Source organism: Oreochromis aureus, linkage group 3, assembly GCF_013358895.1.
Source record: "Oreochromis aureus strain Israel breed Guangdong linkage group 3, ZZ_aureus, whole genome shotgun sequence".
Taxonomy (NCBI): domain Eukaryota; kingdom Metazoa; phylum Chordata; class Actinopteri; order Cichliformes; family Cichlidae; genus Oreochromis; species Oreochromis aureus.
This window is the reverse complement of record NC_052944.1, coordinates 39233083-39253093: the sequence shown is the minus strand read 5'-3', so window position 1 is coordinate 39253093 and position 20011 is coordinate 39233083. Positions and strand designations below refer to the sequence as shown.

Genomic DNA, 20011 nt, shown 5'->3' with positions numbered 1-20011 from the left:
TAAAATGTAATGTGCAGCATTACATACAAGTGACGGAGCTGGAGGAACGTGTGTTTGGTATTAAGTCAGTTTTAAATCAGATTCATAGAACCTGTTACAACATCTAGGCTGTGAGTTTATGTTAGATGTGGATCAGCTGCAAGTTTCTTTAGACAGGAATAGGAGGGGGTTTTGTAGCTTGTTGATATAGGTTTAGGATTCATGCTTAGGGTGTGAGAGGTCCTGGGTTCAGATCCTCAGGGGCTACTTGCTTTGTATGTTTTTCCTCAAAAGCATGTGCAATGTGTTTTCTGGTCTGAATGTAAGAAGGGTATTAAACTGCCCAGACAGAGTGGAAGGCCCCGTTTTATTGTGTTTTGTCCCCATGAAATCTTTTAATGTTCGATTGTGCAAGCTATTTTTAATTGACATGTTCGGACTGCATTATGTGACCATGGCACTTTGATAAATTGGTTTTCTATGCTTGTTATTCATAGACTTCTTCAATTCTTTGAATTAGCTGATTTCATATCTGCAAATGTGATATAATGTGAGTTTACTGCATGTTTGGTAAAATATTTTCCACAAGGACAAACATTCAGCCCGAGACACCTTATGCAGTTGGAAGAAAACATAAAAAATAATATATCTCTATCTATCTATCTATCTATCTATCTATCTATCTATCTATCTATCTATCTATCTATCTATCTATCTATCTATCTATCTATCTATCTATCTATCTATCTATCTATCTATCTATCAAAAAAGCTGAGGAAAATGCTCAGGAGAAAGGGTGAAACAACGAAAGCTTCATCTTCACGACTTCTATGTGAGAAAAGATGTGGTTAGGAACCTGCAGAGGAAATGCTGGAGGTCTGAAAGGTGGAACGCACATCCCAGGTGCCCCTGACAACAAACTCAGTGATGAAGGTCACTTAAAGAGGACCATGGGTGCACCTGTGTTGTTATCAGTGAGTTCCACCTCCACCTGGAAACTAGCAGATGAGGCTGTGTCAACAAACATCAGGTTAGGGGAGAAAAGAGTCATTTCTGTTTTGTTGCTTCAGTGGTGATGGAGGAGTGCTGATTGAGCTCTGCTCACACTCTGAGTCCCTGTCACTGGCCAACTCTAGGGCAACAGAGCAGTAAGATGTGACAGACTGGCTTACCTGTGTGCACCATGGAAAGACTAAATATCAATACCTTGATTGTTGCTGTGATACAGGTTCTTTATCAGTGCCTCAGATTGACAAGTACCCACCCCAGACCAGCCAAGTAAAACCAAAATCTCTATTGTAAGCTAAATATTTGGTCTCATTGTGCCCAGTGTTAATTTTGCCTGTCATTCTAACCTTTTCTAAAATGTGCTGTTTCAGGTCTTAGGCTGATGCTAATAAGGCCGATTGATTGTTATCTTTCAGCCCATTTGTTTCAGCGGATGCCTGACTCCAAGCAGCTTCCGGGTGACTTGCTCTTAACACCAGTGGGTTTATATGCCCAGCAAAAACAGCAAAGTGCTTTCTTTATGGCACACAGTGATGAACCTGTTTGGATTTTAAGGTCAAACATTTGATAATAAATTGATAAATGATCGACAGTGTGATGGAAATTTTCAAGATTCAGTTTTTCTCTGTGTCAGGCTAAATTGGCTGCATGAAAAGGCTCCATAGTATCTTGTTTTGTCTCCATATAATCTTTAAATACACAGTAGACTTAACTGTGCAAGTGACCATGGATAGATAGCTTATTTTTTATAAATAATTCTGTGCAGTAGCGGTTTTTGATACGGGCGACACGGGCGGTTGCCCGGGGCGGCATCACGGGCATCGGCAAAAAAAAAATTTACTCGTACTCATGCTGCCCCGACATCATGCCAGCGCAGTTTGGGGATGGCACGGGCACCAATCGGTTTTCTATCGCCCATTTGCTGGGAGTAAGGGCGCCCTCCGTTTGCGAGGTGCGCCTGCTGCTTGTGGCACAGGGAGGAGAGTAGTGATGGTAAATTTGATTCTTTTTACTGAATCGAGTTTTAATGAGTCACTCACCAAAGTGAATCGGGTTTTTTGAGTCATTTGATTCACTGAGTCAGTTGACCAGAGAGTGCAAAAAATGTACATTTTCACTCAAACTTAATTTCTTTTCTCTTTTCATGTATATCCTACTGCTAAGATGAGTGATTCTAAAAGTAAACAACTATTTTATAGAGCAAAAAAGAGCAAAAATATTTCTAAAGGGAACATTTATTTTGTTTATTTTTATTTTATTCGTATTTTCCTTAAATGTGTCAAATATATATTTTCTCATCTAAATGTCCACTGAGCTGTGAGCCAGGGGCGTGTAATGCTTATAACATTGGTTGCCAACCAAGAAGAAGAAGAAGCTGTGAGCCAGGAGGGAGGGGGTGAGTGAGTGAGTGAGTGATTCGTTCGCTCTATGATTCAGCACAGGAGGGAGGGGGTTAGCAAGTCACGAGTGATTCGTTCGCTCTATGATTCAGCACAGGAGGGAGGGGGTTAGCAAGTCACGAGTGATTCGCTCGCTCTATGATTCAGCACAGGAGGGAGGGGGTTAGTGAGTCCTGAGTGATTCGCTCGCTCTATGATTCAGCACAGGAGGGAGGGGGTGAGTGAGTGAGTGATTCATTCACTCTACGATTCAGCACAGGATGGAGGGGGTTAGTGAGTCCTGAGTGATTCACTGGCTCTATGATTCAGCACAGGAGGAAGGGGGTGAGCGAGTCCTGAGTGATTTGCTTACCCTACGATTCAGCACAGGAAAGGAGGGGGTGAGTAGCTCAAATGTGCTGTTAGCATGTTAGCAGAGCGATGCTACTGTGAACCGAGGAGCTATTGTCTTGATGTGAGCTTCTACTCAGGGTTTTTTCTTCCAGTTCAGAGCAGAAATGTTTTTGTTAAGATACTGGATGTTGTGTTTTTCTCCACAATTTTAATTATAAGCTAGATATGTTGCTGCTAACAGCAACAGGGATGAGTCAGTGAGTCAGTTGGGCTTGTGAATCATGATTCATGAGTCAGTAAAGTGATTCTCGAGTATTGAACGATTCGTTCATGATTCGCGAATCACTAGAGGAGAGGGCGGGGCAGCGGGGGATTCTCTGGCTGGATGGAGCAGCATCTAATAACCAACTCGCAAGATAAAATAAAATAAAAACAAACCAACAAACACGAAAACACCAGACATTATGATACAGACTTATAATTTGCACCGATGTTTTTTCGAAATTCTATATGCGAAAAGTGAGCGTGAGAGCCCTCTGTGCGCCTGCTCGCTGCTGAAGTCAAATTGTCATCTCCGCTACATACAGTCCAGTATATAGACAGACGAGACGACGAGGCTTCAGTTACAGCAGTGCAAGTAAACAAACAATAAATATAAGAAGAGTAAGAAAATAAATATACACTTTAGGACGAGGGGTAAAGGGATCAATAACAATATAAAATGTATAATTTACAGTTTGATAATTTAAAGTCTCACACACAACCCGTCGAAAGGGGAGGGCCGGCTGCTTCCAAATAGAGCGCATTTCATTCATAATGTTGTAAATCCAAGCCCATTATGTATTCATGATTTGAATCCTGGGTTGTGCAAAATCCCACAAATAAACCCCAGACAAAGTGAATCTGTGAACTAAGGTGTAGGTCTATTAGGTTATGTTGTGGTGATCCTCGGGTTGGGGGATGGGTGTTCATACTGGAGCGCAAAATTAAAACCAATGGAAGATGGACAAGAAAAGTTCAAAGCCATCAGGTGCTCAGTTTAGAAAAAAGAGAAAAGAAGAGGAGGAGAAACGAGCAAAAGATACAGGTAAGCAGATGTGTCATTGGATAATGGCAGGTCATCCTGAAACAATCAGAATCATAATCAGAATACTTTATTAATCCCTAAGGAAATTATGTGGGTTATAGTTGCTCCAAGAAGAAATTGTAAAAATAGTAACAGTAACAGACTAAACTCCAAACAATACATTATGTTACAGATTTTACACATTTAAGAAATAGCACTAATATATACAGGTCACTCAATTATAAATATCAAGAATTAACAGAGGTGATTATAAATAACTATCAAGAAAATTGACAAGAATATTACAGAGTAGAAAAGAGTGTGTGTAAAAAGGGTGTAACTATTGCAGTGTTCACAGTGTGTTAGATGGAGGTGTTGTACAGGGAAATGGCCACGGGCAGGAATGATTTCCTGTGTCGTTCAGTGGTGCATTATGGGTAATCTCAGTCTCTCACTGAACATCCTCCTGTGGCTAGCCAGCATATCATGGAGTGGGTGGGAGGTATTATCCAGCATTGTCTTTATCTTGGACAACATTCGCCTCTCAGACACCACCCTAACGGAGTCCAGCTCCATTCCCACAACATTACTGGCCTTGTGGATCAGTTAATTTAGTCTGTGACCCTCAACCTGCTGCCCCAGCATGCAACAGCATAGAGGATAGCACTGACCACAACAGAGATGCAACAGGATAACATTAATTAGTAGGGATAGTGAAAACGTCTGTTTACGTTTGTTAGCCACTTGGCTATGATAGTAGACAGTAGGCACTGATGTAGCTGACTGAATCTTTTGGACTGTGTTCAGCACAATATTAATTAGTCATTGTCAGTTCTTGATTTGTCCTGTTCTCATTGTATGACGAATTATGATGGCTGTTTGGTAGCCATTTGCATGCTATGCATAGTCTCTCTGTCTTCATATATGTGTATGGTTCCAACAATAGTTTTATGTTTTACAATCCTTAATATGTTTTATGTGTGTGTGTGTGTGTGTGTGTGTGTGTGTGTGTGTGGGTTTTTTTTCGGGGAGTGTTCACCAGGGCGCCAAACAGGCTAGGACCGCCACTGATTCTGTGCTTGTTATTGTTTTTAGTCAAATGCTACACAGACAGCTGGGGCACTCTGTTGTTTGACCTCTTTGCAAATTAAAACCTTGGTTTTATTTCAGGTTTCTATAACACACTCCACACTGGAAGGCTGACGCTGCAGGCTGAGACTAAAGAGGGACGATATCCTACGACAGGTGTGTTACAATCATCCTGATGATCTTCGGTCTTTTTTTCACTAAACTAACAGTCACTTTTCTTCTTCTGCTGCCAAATCTGGGACTCTCGGCCATTTGACCTTAGAACTGAAGAAGCTTCTCGGATGAGAGGTGAAACGTCTTCAAGCAACTCAAAGAAGTCCAGACGCTTTTCTTTGCAAATTCCTTTGACTACGATGACCTGGATGACTGAGAACCTTCACAGACATCTGCTGCCTACAGATACTAAACATCACCATGAAGCCTCTGACTGTGTCTGCACTTCTCTGTGCAATGACAGTTCTGGCAGATGCTGCTGGTGAGTATTACAGTATGTTTGCATTACCTTGGTATATGTAAATCGTAAATGCATTAATTCTGACAGATTTTAAAATTGATAGTGCACCTATAAAAGCTTTTTAAACTTATTTTAACATTTTTATCTAAATTTTATAGTGATCCATTTTTTTGTTTGTTTTTATTTCAATTACATTTAAGCTGTTAAAAGATGCAAAAACACATGTGGAATATCTGTGCTACCCAAACTTCAAACTAAAACAAATGATATATATCTTATTTTACCATGAAACGGTATCCTTGCTTTTTCTGATTCCAAGTGTATATTTGAAAAAAACAAACAAACAAAAAAACACACATATTAAAAACATGTAGCAGTGTCAGCATATAATGTTTTCACCTTAATGTGAACAGCCTGTGGGGAAAAAACAGCCTTGAAATAGACATCTGCTAAAATGAGACCAAACACATGTATTTAAAAATATTTTTTAAATCTTAAGAAGGAAAATAATAAATTTGGAAATCAAAATCTACTTAAAAAATGTTGTCAATAATATACTTAGTTAATGACCAGTGTACAGTGCCATTGCTTGGCTTTACATCACACAGTGTTCTTTGTTTGTCTTCAGAGGATTGGTGTGTTGTGAAGAAATCCTCGTGCTGTTCCTGTGGTTGGACCGAGTATTATAACCAGTGCTTCATCTATGTGTCCCAAACCATGACTTGGGCTGAGGCTCAGGTAATGGCAAAGATTAGAACTCATGTGTCACAGTGAATGAACCTTGTAGTAATTAACTGTGTATAAACTGAGAGCTGCTAATTAATCTCAATTTAGTGTACAGTTATTTTACAATAACAACATTATATTCAGTTTTATTTATGTAGTGCCAAATCACAACAGCAGTTGCCTTAAAGTGCTTTATATTGTAAGGTAAAGACTCTACAGTGATACATGCAGAGAAACCTCCAACTGTCAGATGAGCCCCTGCAAGAAAGCACTTGGAGACAGTGGGAAGGAAAAACTCCCCTTTAACAGGACAAAATTGCTGCCACGAATATGTTAAAGGAGGGGCAGCCATTTGCTGTGGCCAGTTGGGCTGAGGGGAAATGACAATAGTATTTGTTCATCATTAGTAATTTAGTCAGGATTTATGTGAATTTTTTTTGTGTATGTCTTATATTTTATTATTTATCTTTTTATCTTTTATCTTTGAAACAGTAACACTTATTTTTTGGTGATTTTGGCACATGAAAATGGAAAAAAGTATTATGCATTTTTTAATGATTACAAAACATTGTTTTTGTCCAAGTAATGAAATTTTTTTATTTTTTTAAAGTTAAACCGCAATCATAAACAAACATCACAAACAAACAACAGCACAATTTTCACTCTGCTAATTTTTCAAAAATTATATGCTGGTTTATAATAGCCATTTGAATAATGTTAATAGATTTTAAATCATGTTTATCATAATGATAATAATAATAATAATAATAATAATAATAATAATAATAATAATAATAATAATAATACAAATAACTGTCAATGATCTGCATGTTTGCCGTGGTGCGATCCTTAAAGTTGTATTGTTTCTTTGTCAGCTCGTCTGTTTGTCTCTCCACTGCAGAAAAACTGTGAATATATGAATGCAAACCTTGCATCTTTACACAGCCTCGAGGAATATGAGTTGATTCAGAAGGTGATATATGATGCAAGTGATGCAGATGGACGAACATGGATTGGAGGCTCTGATGCCCAACAGGTAAACTAGGTCCAAGCTCTCAATTTCATTTTTATTTTTATTTATGTAGTGTCAAATCACAACAAGTAAAGTTAATTCTACGGTAAAGACTCTACAATATCATACAATAATACAATATAGAAAACCCCAACGATCATATGACCCCCTATGAGCAACCGCTTTAGCAAACATGAGAAGAAAAACTCCTTTGTTATTATATACATATTACATATTAATATATTATATATTATATACAGTATTGTCATAAACTGTTATATCTATATCTATCTATCTATATATATTTATGTATATATACATATATAGAGGGGCTGGACTCTGTCTCAGTCTGGAGTTGCCCTTGGTGAGAAGCGGCGGCTGGGGTGGGTATCCTAGTATCCCCTCGGCTTACTGCCTGTACGTTGGGGTTTCTCCCGGTGGATGAGAGGGTTTTTTCCCTGCGCCTTTGGGTTGGGGAACAGATCCTGATTGTCGTCTGTAGTTTCATCAGAAGACAGCTCAGAGTACCTGGTCTTCTTGGAGTCCCTTTGTGGGGTGCTGGAGCATGCTCCACCTTGGGACTCTGTCGTCCTACTGGTTATCCATGAAAGCCATAAAAGGTGGCAGTCTAATGCCAGATTCAGTACGGGATCCTCTATGCTCAACTTCAGCGGCCTTTAGTAACATGTTCATATATTATAGATAGGGTGCACCTCATGATAATCATTTTCTCAAGCTTGTGCTAATACTGAAGTAATTTTCCTTGTAGAGACTTTCAGGCTAAAACTGCCGTAATAGTCGAGAATGAAGTTCTTGAACATCAGTGCCTCTTTGACTAGCTTATGGGTATGGACCCATAGACATTTATGCTCCCTTCTAGAGTGAGGTGTCAATATAGGTGTTGTTAATCAGTTTCAGCTACACTGATATTAATGAAATTTAATAACAGGTGCACTAAAGGGACAACAAGTAGGCTCGCAAACAGGAATGGTGGCGACCATTGACATTTTTCTCTCCTATGGTGTCAATTCCTAGAGTCTTCTCACCTGATCTAGATCCAATAGAACACCTCTGTGACGTTATGTTTCGGTCCATCTGATGCTGCCAGGTTGCACCTCAGACTGTCCAGGATTTAAACTTTCATTGTGAAGTAGACTTCCTTTATATCATCTGTAAAATCTTAAAGTTATAATTGGTGAGGACAAAAACAGTTTTCAAAATGTTATGTTCACTTGAGTACTGTAATGTATAAGAATGCATCATTTTATCAGCTCAAAAGATTTGTATGTAAAAAGAACTGTAAATTAAGAAAACTAAGTATGTTTGCATGTTTGGTTTCTCCCGTTATATATGAAATCATGATTTAATAAGTGAAATTTGTATTTACTCAGATTATCTTTGACTGGGACTAAAATACTTTTTAAAAAGAATTTTTCTCTTATTTGTAGAACACCTGAGGATTATCCTGCTGGGAAAATCTGGAAGTGGGAAAAGCAGCTTGGCCAACACCATATTTGGAGAGACGGTGTTTGAAATAGGTCTGTCATGGTCCTGAGTCTGCCGACTCAGTGTTTTGTGGGTTTTTTTTTTTTTTTTTTCAATGCTTTTGTTTATTCTGAGTATGTATTCTGTTATGATTTGCCATTTGTTAGGTTTCTGTTCTGTGCCTGCCCTGGTCCCACTTCTGTGTTCTGTCTATGGTGTCACACTGTTTGTCTGTTTGTGAATCTGTCTGTTTAGTTCAGTGTCTGGTCTGGTTCTCTGTGTCCGAGTTTCCTGTTTTATTCTGAAGGTCCCCGTCTCATGTGAGTGTGTTCAGTGTATGTTTCCCCTGTCCCGTCAGCTCTGACTTCTGTCTCTTCTGTCTCCTGTCTCTCATCCCCTGATTACTGCTGTGTGTATTTAAGCCCTGTGTGTTCTCCTGCCTGTTGCCGGTTCGTCTGTGTTTCACGGTGTCCTGTTCCTCGTCTCCATCTCTCTGCCTCTCATCCCTTTTGGTATCATCTCAGGTTTGTTATTTAGTTTTCCGAGTTTAGGGTTCTTTAGTTTATTGTCCTCCCTCATTGCCTGTTTTGCCAGTACTCCACTTTGTAAATAAACATCACTAGCATTATCATCTACTGCTTGCATTTTGGGTTTTGGCATTGTGGTGGGGTGTGGTCTGCGGTGCCGTGCAGGGAGGGCGGACGCACCTGCACGGCATCCGTAATCACGCCCGCCGGGTTAAAACACGGGGACTCAGGTGTGTGTGGTGTTTTTTGTGGTGAGAAGCGTAAATAAAATGGCTCTGAATGTTGATCTGTGGTCCCGCCGTGCCTTATTCTCACCACAGTGGTGCCGAAACCTAGGAGGCGGCACGGCGGGCCTACAACCGAGCCGGAGGAGAGAGGATAGGGCCGAGATGGCGGCCGCACAGCGGGAGCAGGCGGCGGAGGTGAGCCAGCAACGGGAAGAGCTGCGGGCCGAGACCGAGCGCCACTTGGAGAGAATGGCGGAGCTGGCGACGCTGCTCCAGGCCTGGGCGACACCGCCGCCGCCACTATCAGGGTTGACTGATAGTGGGGAAGCGGTGGAGGAGCCGCGTAGGGCATCTCGGGAGCTGGAAGTGGTGGACGAGGCGCGCGGGGGTCCGCGCCTGCCGGAGCAGGGGGAGCAGCCGGGTGCGGTAGAGGATCCGCTCCAACCGGAGGAAGCGGATGAGGGGCATGAGAGTCTCCGCCGGCCGGAGGAAGAGGAGCCGCGCGAGGGGCTGCTCGAGCCGGGAGTGGTGGCATTGGCAGCGGTAACGGAGGAGCAGCGCGATGGGCTGCTGGAGCCGGGAGCAGCGGCGGCCGCGGTGACGGAGGAACCGCTCCCGCCAGCGGTGGAGGAGCCGCTCCAGCCGGGAGTGGTGGAGAAACCGGGAGGGGAGACGGCGGTCCCCGTGCCAGGGGAGCCTGCTCGACCTGGGCCCGAGGTCGAGGATCGAGCTGCCCCGGAGCGTCAGATGCCGGCCCAGTCGCCTGGGTGAAGGGCTGTTCCTGCCGGGAGCGGTAGAGGATCCGCTCCAACCGGAGGCAGCGGACGAGGGCCGCGAGAGTCTGCGCCGGCCGGAGGAAGAGGAGCCGCGCGAGGGGCTGCTCGAGCCGGGAGTGGTAGCGTTGGCAGCAGTAACGGAGGAGCAGCGCGATGGGCTGCTTGAGCTGGGAGCAGCGGCGGCCGCGGTGATGGAGGAGCCGCGCGAGGGGCTGCTCGAACCGGGAGTTGTGGCGTTGGCAGCGGTGACGGAGGAGCAGCGCAAGGGGCTGCTGGAGCCGGGAGCAGCGGCGGCCGCGGTGACGGAGGAACCGCTCCCGCCAGCGGTGGAGGAGCCGCTCCAGCCGGGAGTGGTGGAGAAACCAGGAGGGGAGACGGTGGTCCCTGTGCCAGGGGAGTCTGCTCGACCTGGGCCCGAGATCGAGGATCGAGCTGCCCCGGAGCGTCAGATGCCAGATGCTCACTACCGGGCCGGCGGGGTCGTGCCGGCTTGCCAGGTAGCTGGCCTCCGGACCAGTTTCGCCGCTGCTGCTGGAGGAGTGGCCGACCCCCGGACCAGCCTCGCCACCACCGCCACTTGAGGCGTGGGCGGCCTCCGCAAGTGACTTTGCCCTGTTTCCAGGTTGGGAACCGGTGGGGTGGGGAGTAGGTTCGGCCGGATGACTCCCCGGCCTCAATCGGGCGATGGGGGTGTGTGGTGGGGCGTGGTCTGCGGTGCCGTGCAGGGAGGGCGGACGCACCTGCACGGCATCCGTAATCACGCCCGCCGGGTTAAAACACGGGGACTCAGGTGTGTGTGGTGTTTTTGTGGTGAGAAGCATAAATAAAATGGCTCTGAATGTTGATCTGTGGTCCCGCCGTGCCTTATTCTCACCACAGGCATTTTAGCCTCGGCAGCCGTGACAAGGTCCTACTACAAACCCTGGAACAAGTCAGTGTAGGAAAGATACCAGAGTGGTGAATGGAACATCTGTCTCTATAATTGACAATCCTGGTTTCTTTGATGATTGCACGTCTCACGTCTGAGAAATTAGATTACAAGGAGTGTCATAAAGTGTTCTCCTGGACCTCAGCTTTTCTTATTTTACTGAAAGTAGAGAGATTCACAGATCATGAGAATGAGGTTATTACCAAAATAAGTCTTTTTCTGAAGAAGCTTTGCTGTGCTTGTGTTTACTCGTGGTGACGATCTTCCTAAAGGAATGCAGTTTGAAGAGTTCTCCAGGGGCAATAACCATCTACGTGAGTTGTTAGAGAGATGTGGTGGGCACTGCCACGTCTTTGATAACAAATACTGGAACAACAACCTGCAGCATGAATACAGAAACAACCAGCTCCAGAGGGAAAAGCTGCTCAACACAATAAAAGAAAAATAAAAGAGACTGTGAGGAACAACGGCGGAGGCTGTTACACAAATGAGATGCTGCAAGAAGTGGAGAAGGCAATACAACAACAGCAAGAGAGAATTAGTTCATTATCAAGAAACATGTCACAGGAAGAAATCAGAGAACAGAGTCTACAATATTCTCAAGATGGTGTAGAATTATAGGAATTATTTTAGGGTTACTGTTCATAACCATCATCTTTATCATTGCATTAATTATCATTTCATCCAAGCATTTATTGAAGTTGCTGGCATTATGTTATAATTTGTATTACAGGGGTTATCATAATCAAATATTAACATGTTTATTACAGGTTGTTATAACCACTTCAAACTGTGGAGTTGAATCTATAATTTAAAGGTTTTCGAATGTTTTTATATTCTTATACTGAGGTCTTCAGTGGGTGAGAAGCTGACTGCAGGGACAGGAAGTTACATGTTTTTGCAGAAGTGAAACTGAAGCCAGAGTTTAACTGCAAGTTAAGAGCAGGGTGTTATTATGCATGTATCGTTGATTAACACACACACTTAGTTAGAGGGATCACTGATAGGGGAAAGTTCAAATTGTGTTGCTTGGGGTGGCTTTTAGACTATATTAGGAGGAGCAAACATATTAGCAGATCTGAAAAGGAAAAACCTGTGTTATGAAAATGATTTTAATCTTTTATACATGATTGCATTTGAGCTTATTGAAGAGCTGTGGCTCCTGGTCAAGTGAAGGTCAGAAACTCTTGGCGGGCGTTAATGATCAGCCAATACAAGCTGAGGGGGAACAGGAGCTCTGAAAGGAATTGCAACACACCTGCTTACATGCCATACGCCTGGAGTGATTTTTTATCCTTTATTACTTATATCCTTTAGAAGTTAAGATTTAAGTTTTTATCATTTACACCTTATATCCTTTTGAGTAAGTTTTAAGTTTCAGTTATGTTCAGTTTGAGTAAGTTTCCTTCATGGTTTGAGTGTGACATTTAGCCTAGAAATTACACAGAGTTCAGCTGTGTATGTGCACAGGCCTTATGTCTGGCTAAGAAGAGAGGTGTGAGGTTAGCTGGGGTGCAGACGAGGTCATGACACATACTTAGCATACACTGCAGACACACATACACACCATAGTAGATCTATTTTGGTAAGGCAGAAGTGAAGATGTATTTTTGCTGCAAATGCAGAAGTGTGCCGACGTACTTAGAGGAAGTGCAACAGATGTCCAGGAAGATAAGCCTGGGCAGGATGGAGACAGGAAGCATCAGCCGTCGACACGAAGATGATGTTCTATGTTAAAAGTCATTGTGGTTTTGGAGTGACGTATGCTTTGTTTAAATCTGCCTAGCAACAGAAAAGGGGGCTGTACTATCTTAATCCTATAAAACTGTTGTCTGAATATGGTAAAGACAGTTCAAGACTGATTGGGTTGTTGAACTCACACATGTGTTCATTAAAATGCCGTCTAATTGCACACTGGACCGGATCTGTGGTTATTTATGGATTCCTCTCTCAACATTGAACCCTAACAATGGCTGCTGGTGTTACCACAGGGATGCTGTTGGGAGCACTGCTTGGTGTGCCGGGAGTGATTGCAAACATTGCTAAAATACTGAGGACTTTAAAATACCAGCAAGTGCCGTAGTGACAGGAGTGGCAACACAGGGAGAACTTCCAAAAACTGGTGTTAAATTGGATACAGTTGCAGGCCTTGCTGCTACTGCAGGAGCAATAGGCGGAGGTTGCATAGGATATCGTGAAGCTGATGAAGCAGATTCAATAATGGAGGCAGTTATAAACACAGCTGAGGCTCTTGGTGTACTAGCTGTAGAAGCAGGAAGAACTCTCACAAACCCTGAAACAGAACGTGTTAATCATTTAGAAAAAGATGAACACATTTCAAGACACGTGTAATGCTGTAAACTCCTTATCATCTTTTTATTACCATTTTAAAGTGTCACATTTGAACAGCACATATCTGTATTAATTCTTGATTACTTTGTTTGGCTTAAGCAAGTATTGCTTGATTGCTTTTGAATTTCATTTGTTTGTTTGTGGTAAATTTGCTGTGATAATCCTTAATAATACATTTGTAATAATTCATGCTGCTGGGTGTGGGTTTAAATTGGTTTCATTTTTCAGTACCTGTGTACAATAAATGTAAAAATTTAGTTCCCCATTCCTCTAATCAACGTCTGTGTATGTACAGCCCTTCATCCTGACATCCTTTTGTCTTCCATTATTCCTGTTTTCTCCCCCAGTGTGACTTCTGTTTGTATCCATGGACTTTGTTTTCTGTTGATGACAAAATAAAATTTTGCTTTTGGTTTAATTCTGTCCCTGGAGTCATCAGTACATTGAAACAATAATACAGTAGCTCTCAGATACTGGAGTAACCCGGGGAGAACATGCAAACTCCACACAGCCAGGTGGGCGAATTAAACTCAGGACCTACTTGCTGTGAAATTGGATTTGGATTACAAATCATACTGCAATTAATGTTCTTATACAGTAGAATTAATATTGCATTTTCAATCACCAGTTAAGTTATTTGGTGCTAGTATAAATATTAGCTGCCATCTGAGCATCCCTCCATCGATCACCTGTTTCTGTGCGCATCCAGATCAAACCGGGATTTCTGATCACCTGACCTTCACAGCTGTCACAGGTAAGAGTCAAGTGTTCCTGTTGTCTGAATTGGCCATATTTTTGTTGACTGATGCTCCTCATGTCTTTGTATAGATCACCTGCGGATTGTTTCCTCTGAGGCCTTCTCTCCATCGATTGCTAGTATGTGTTTATTTTGTGACGTATGTTTAATTATTTGACCTGGTAGTAAACAGTATTTATAGGTTGGAGCTACAGAAGCCTCAAATTGGCCATTTTGTTTGAGAATCAGGCAGTGCTTTTTGATCAGTATCTAACTTTGATTTGTAAAGATTGTTATTATTTTTTCTTTTTAACTGTTAATACTAATTTGACTTTGCATTACAGGAAGTCTGGGTCTGGGTGGGCAGCTGGCTGCTACCGCTACTGCTTCTCTGGGCTACATTATAGAAGTGCTGCTTTGACTTCTTTGACCTTCTAGTGTTCGGGTTTCCTTCTGCCCATTTCAGGATGGATAGTAATTAACTTTTCTTTTTTATTGTTGACTTCATCAACAGTAAAAAAAAAAAAAGGACAATACTATGTTAATGCCCAACATTAACATTAGCCCTAAAAAAATAACTTTTTATAGACTAAAAAAAATTTTTTTTTGCTAGAAAAAAAGTGGAGTTGGAACGAGTGCAGGAGGAAACACAATCGTAGTAAAAGAAAATCGATATTATCAGCTCTTTATTTGTGACAAAAAAAGGAAAGTAAAATGAGACCTGAACACTTTTACAGTAAATCTGAAGTGAGGGCAATGAAGTCATGAAGATGTTATCTTGTTTGTCTTCCTCTCAACGTTTATTGTTTTCCTAACCTTGTTCCTTCACCTAGATGAAAATGTCATGTGTGGAGATAGGACAGGCTTTCGAAACACAGCAAAAATAAACTGGCACATGTCAATATTTGGAAAAGAAAATCTTGGTGAATGCACACAGCATGAGCAACAAGTTAACCATTTGTAATATATGGTTTCTGATCCACTTTAGAATCAGCCAAAAATAGTGTTACTGAGATAATAACACCATCAAACCAAATAACCTGAAATTATTGTCTAAAGGTGAAGAAAGATGCCCAACGGATTTACTTTACCAAATGGACCATCCCAGCCTTGCCGTAATGGTCTATTTGATTCAGCTTTTATTGTTTATTTTATTTTTTTATTTTCACTTGCTAAATACGGGACAGACTTGAATGAGGAAAAGAAAGGGGAGAAAGAAAGAGGGAAAGAAAAACAGCGGAGAAGAGGGACGGGGATAAAGGGAAAAAAAAAAAAACAACAAAATAAGCAGAAAAAAATACATCTATCGATCACCTGGATCACCTGTTGAGAAAGAAAAAAGAAAACAAGCAGAAGAAAAAGAGCAATAGAATAAACAACATCACAATGATATATGAGAATATAACAGTAAAAACTAAATATTAAACATTATGGTGCAGCACGTAAGATCGACAGCGCACAGTGTGCTTTGAGGTAGGAGCCAAAAAGGGTGTATTTTGTGTGTGTGATCACCCGTGTGTACACCTGTGAGCATGAACGCGCTTGTTTTTAAAAGGTTCCTTCATGTAATGATCTGTTAGAGGGTGTGGGGGGCCACTGCCCCGTTCTCCAGGGCATGAAGCAGGTATGGAGGAGATCAAAACTCCAGACATCCAGAGGCCCTCTGAGCACAAGAGACCAAGGAAGACCAACAGAGGGGCAGCCGCGCCACTATCCCAGAAAGAGCTGAGGAGAGCCCCAGATGAGGGGTCACTCAGCAGCCGCGGAGCAGAAGCCAGGGGGGGTTGCAGCGACGTGTCCGTGAGCTCCGCGGGCAGCCAGCTGTGCCAGAGTGACCGAGCCCCAGGCCCAGAGGCCGAGGGCACCCCACCCCCGAAGTGGCCCGAGCGAGCCCCAGGCTCCAGGCCCCGACAAGCAGCCACCAAGGAGTGAGCCGGTGTGTACCTGGACGCCCATCCCCGGACACAAAGAACCACCGACGCACCGATGTCTGAGGGCATCTGCCACTGGCAGGGGAAGTGGTGGGGGAGATAGGCCTCCATACCCTGGAGGGCCTGAGATGTCCCCAGAGAGGTGGCGTCTGATACCCAACCTGACATATGGACACAGACATACAGGTACACACAGATACAAACATCTATTCCCACCCTCATGCTCTCATATGCAATTACTCAACACTCACCCAACGTGGAGACAGACATAGAGAGACACTGTACACACAATCACACTCCCCAAGCGTACTCTAAGGCTACGTTCATACTGCAGGCGAAAGCGCATCAAATCCGATTTTTTCGCCCCTATGCGACCCATATCCGATCTTGGTATGACAGTGTGAACGGCACAAATCCGATATTTTCAAATCCGATCTGGGTCACTTTCGTATGTGGTACTGAATCCGATACATATCCGATGTTTTAGAAAGCGACTGCTGTTTGAACGGTCATGTCACATTAAATCCGTCTTTTACGTCACTGACACAAGACGGACGCCAATTATCAGCGCCGGAGAAGCGCCCGATAGGACATCGCGAACGCTTCCTGGCCATCCAGTGTAGATGTCAGTGAAACTGTTGGGAAGACAACGTGAACATTTTATTTGTATTGTATAATCTGCAGATTCTGACAGAAATCTGCATATCCTTTGAAGCACCGCTCCTCTAAAACAGCAATAAGGCTCATTATTAGGTTATTTACATTATTATGTAAATAACAAAATAACTTAAAGCAAAAATTTGGAAACGTAAAGTCCGAAGTCAAACAATATTGTTTGTTCTGGGTCTAAACACAGCGCGTTGTGTGTGACATCTTCTTTTTAGCGCATGCGGGCGCTTTGAGCGTTCACACTAGGCGCATTTGCTGTCGCATTTTATTTGTAGTGTGAACAAGCAGACAAAAAAATCAGATTTGATCAAAAAATCGGAATTGAGCATTAAGACCTGCAGTGTGAACGTAGCCTAAGCCCCGGGTCTAGGTACCCTTGCCCCTGGAGGGGGAAACTGCACCCAGACCCAGGTGGTGTTACCTTTTTCCCTGCGGTGGGGAGAAGCAGACCACCCCGACTCCGCAGCAGCAGGGAGGCCCCACATTCCAGACCCCAGTCGGACGGCCAACTCCTCCTCCTAGCCCCCCCGCTCCAGCAGGCCGCAGAGAACGGGGGTACCTGAAATTATTAAATTTATTCAGTGCTGGAAATAGTTTTTCATAAAGTATCCTAACATTTAAATAATAACACACCATTAAACATAAAAAGGTCAGTTACTAAAGCACACACACTTTAAACCAATTCATTTCATTATTTTTTACCTGGCAGTGGCAGTAACTCTAAAATGTAAATGTCATGGATTATAAATAAAAAGAAGAAAGACAAAGTATGTAAAGTATACAAAGTAATAATAAATTTACACAAACTTGATTGAAGTCTTGTGATTAGGTTATTCTGTGCAACATTACTGTTAATTTATGTGTAACACACTGAAAACCAGTATTATACAAAGAGCTACAGAGAGTCTCTGGTCCGACTGATCTTTATTACCATATAAAGGAAGCCCCTTCATAACACTAGGGGATCATCTGTAGTTTAAATTCAAATTTCAAATTTCAAATTCAAATTTTATTTGCCACATACACAGTCATACACAGTAGATATGCAGTGAAATGCTTAGACAACTGCTCATGACCTAAAGGAAAAAAAAAGGCTATGAATAAGATAGGAAATAAATATGAAAATTAAAAAGGGTAAATTTAACTAGGAAGGAATAAAATAAAATATAAAAATTAAAGTTAAAAATGAAATAACTGTACAACAACAAATTAGAATGAAGGGTAAATTTAACTGGGAAAGAATAAGATAAAATATATAAATTAAAGTTGAAAATAAAATAACTGTACAACAAAATACACAATACACAGTATAGAAATATATAAGAATGTATGAAGAAATATATATATATATATATACACATACAATAACAGCAGCTGTACAAGTATTAAATGGAAATGAAGAAATATAATGTCCAGTGTTGTGCAATCCACATTTGTAAGTCTAAAGTGATTTTGTGATGAAGTGATTCGATTAGATGACCATGCATCTAATCAAATTAGTGTAAACAAAGTCCAGAATGTCCAGTGTGTGTGTAAGAACCATATGTGTGGGTCAGTACTATGTGGTGGTGTGATTGAGAGACCGTATCGCCTGCGGGAAGAAGCTCCTCCTCAGTCTCTCTGTGTTGGTCTTCAGGGAGCGGAATCGCTTTCCTGACCTCAACAGAGAGAACAGTCCGTTGTTGGGATGGCTGAGGTCCTTCACGATCTTCCTGGCCTTGGTCCAGCACCGCCTGCTGTAGATTGAGTGCAAGTCAGGGACCTCGGAGCGGATGGTGCGCTCAGCTGATCGCATAACCCTCTGTAGAGCTCGTCTGTCCTGCATGGTGCTGTTCCCGAACCAGGTTGAGATGTTTCCCATCAGGATGCTCTCTATGGTGCACGAGTAAAAGTTCCTGAGCACCTTGGAGGGCAGTCGGAAGTCTCTCAAGCGTCTGAGGTGGTAGAGACACTGTCGGGCCTTTTTCACCACGGTGTTGATGTGACAGGACCATGACAGGTCCTGCGTGATGTGAACCCCGAGGTATTTGAAGCTGTCCACTCTCTCCACTGGGCACTCGTTTATGACGGGGGTCTGGTAGTTCCTCTCCTGCTTAGTGCTGAAGTCCACTATCAACTCCTTTGTCTTACTGACGTTTAGAAGGAGGTTGTTCCTCTGGCACCAGTTCTCCAGATTCCTAATCTCCTTCAGGTAGGCCGTCTCGTTGTTGTCAGAGATCAGGCCCACCACGACGGTGTCGTCAGCAAACTTAACGATGGTGGTGGAGCTGGTAGTGGCCACACAGTCATATGTGCACAAAGAGTACAGCAGGGGGCTCAGAACACACCCCTGGGGGGCTCCAGTGCTGAGAGTGATGGAGGCTGAGACATGTCTGCCCATCCTTACTGCCTGTGGTCTGCCAGTTAGGAAGTTGGAGATCCACTGACACATAGATGAGCTGAGTCCCAGATGCTCCAGTTTGGTGGTGAATGTGGAGGGAATTATGGTATTAAATGCAGAGCTCTAGTCGATGAACAGCATTTTAACATAATTCCCCCTTCTAGTGTCCAAGTGAGTAAGTGATGTGTGGAGGAGATGAGAGATGGCATCGTCTGTGGAACAATTTGGACGGTAAGCGAACTGTAGTGGGTCCAGTGTGTCTGGTAGTGAAGAAATGATGAAGTCTCTGACCAGGCGTTCAAAGCACTTCATCACTACTGAGGTGAGGGCTACAGGGCGATAGTCATTGAGAGAAGCAGGGTGGGGTTTCTTCGGGACAGGAACAATGATGGACTCCTTGAAGCATGTGGGGATCACTGACTGAGATAAAGAGATGTTGAATATCTCAGTGAACACAGGAGCTAGCTGGTATGCGCAGTCTCTGAGGATACGACCTGAGATGCCGTCTGGTCCTGCTGCTTTCCTGGTGTTCACTCTCTTGAAGGCTCTCCTCACGTCATGCTCGGAGATGATGAGCATGTTTCCGGTGTTGGCAGTATCTCCCTGTCTGCAGCCGTTAGCGCCGCTAGCACTAGCATCATTGGAGTCCTTAGCTGCAGCCTCGAAGCGAGCATAATGTATTTTTTTGTAATCATTCTACAAAACAATAAACAAAAACCTCCTTCTCCGTCAGATGGACAGTTTAAGAAAAGCTGAGAGTTAATGTAGTAGCAGATAATGTAAACATTTATTTGCTGCCTGGGATACAGTTTGACAGATGTTCACAAGGTAATGTACAGACTTCCAGGTAAAAGGAGGCCTGTTCATTTGCACTGAATGATATTATATGTTATAGGCCTTTAATGTATTTTAGGACTATCTGATTAGAGCAGA

General features: G+C 42.9%; 1 long non-coding RNA gene across 1 annotated transcript; it reads left to right on the top strand.

Moving 5' to 3' along the window:
• The first annotated feature begins 7012 nt into the window (after positions 1-7012).
• On the top strand, positions 7013-9524 carry LOC120437662. Its single transcript, XR_005611327.1, has 3 exons — positions 7013-7091; positions 8516-8605; positions 9400-9524. It is a non-coding gene; the product is annotated as an uncharacterized LOC120437662 (long non-coding RNA).
• Positions 9525-20011: the final 10487 nt, after the last annotated feature.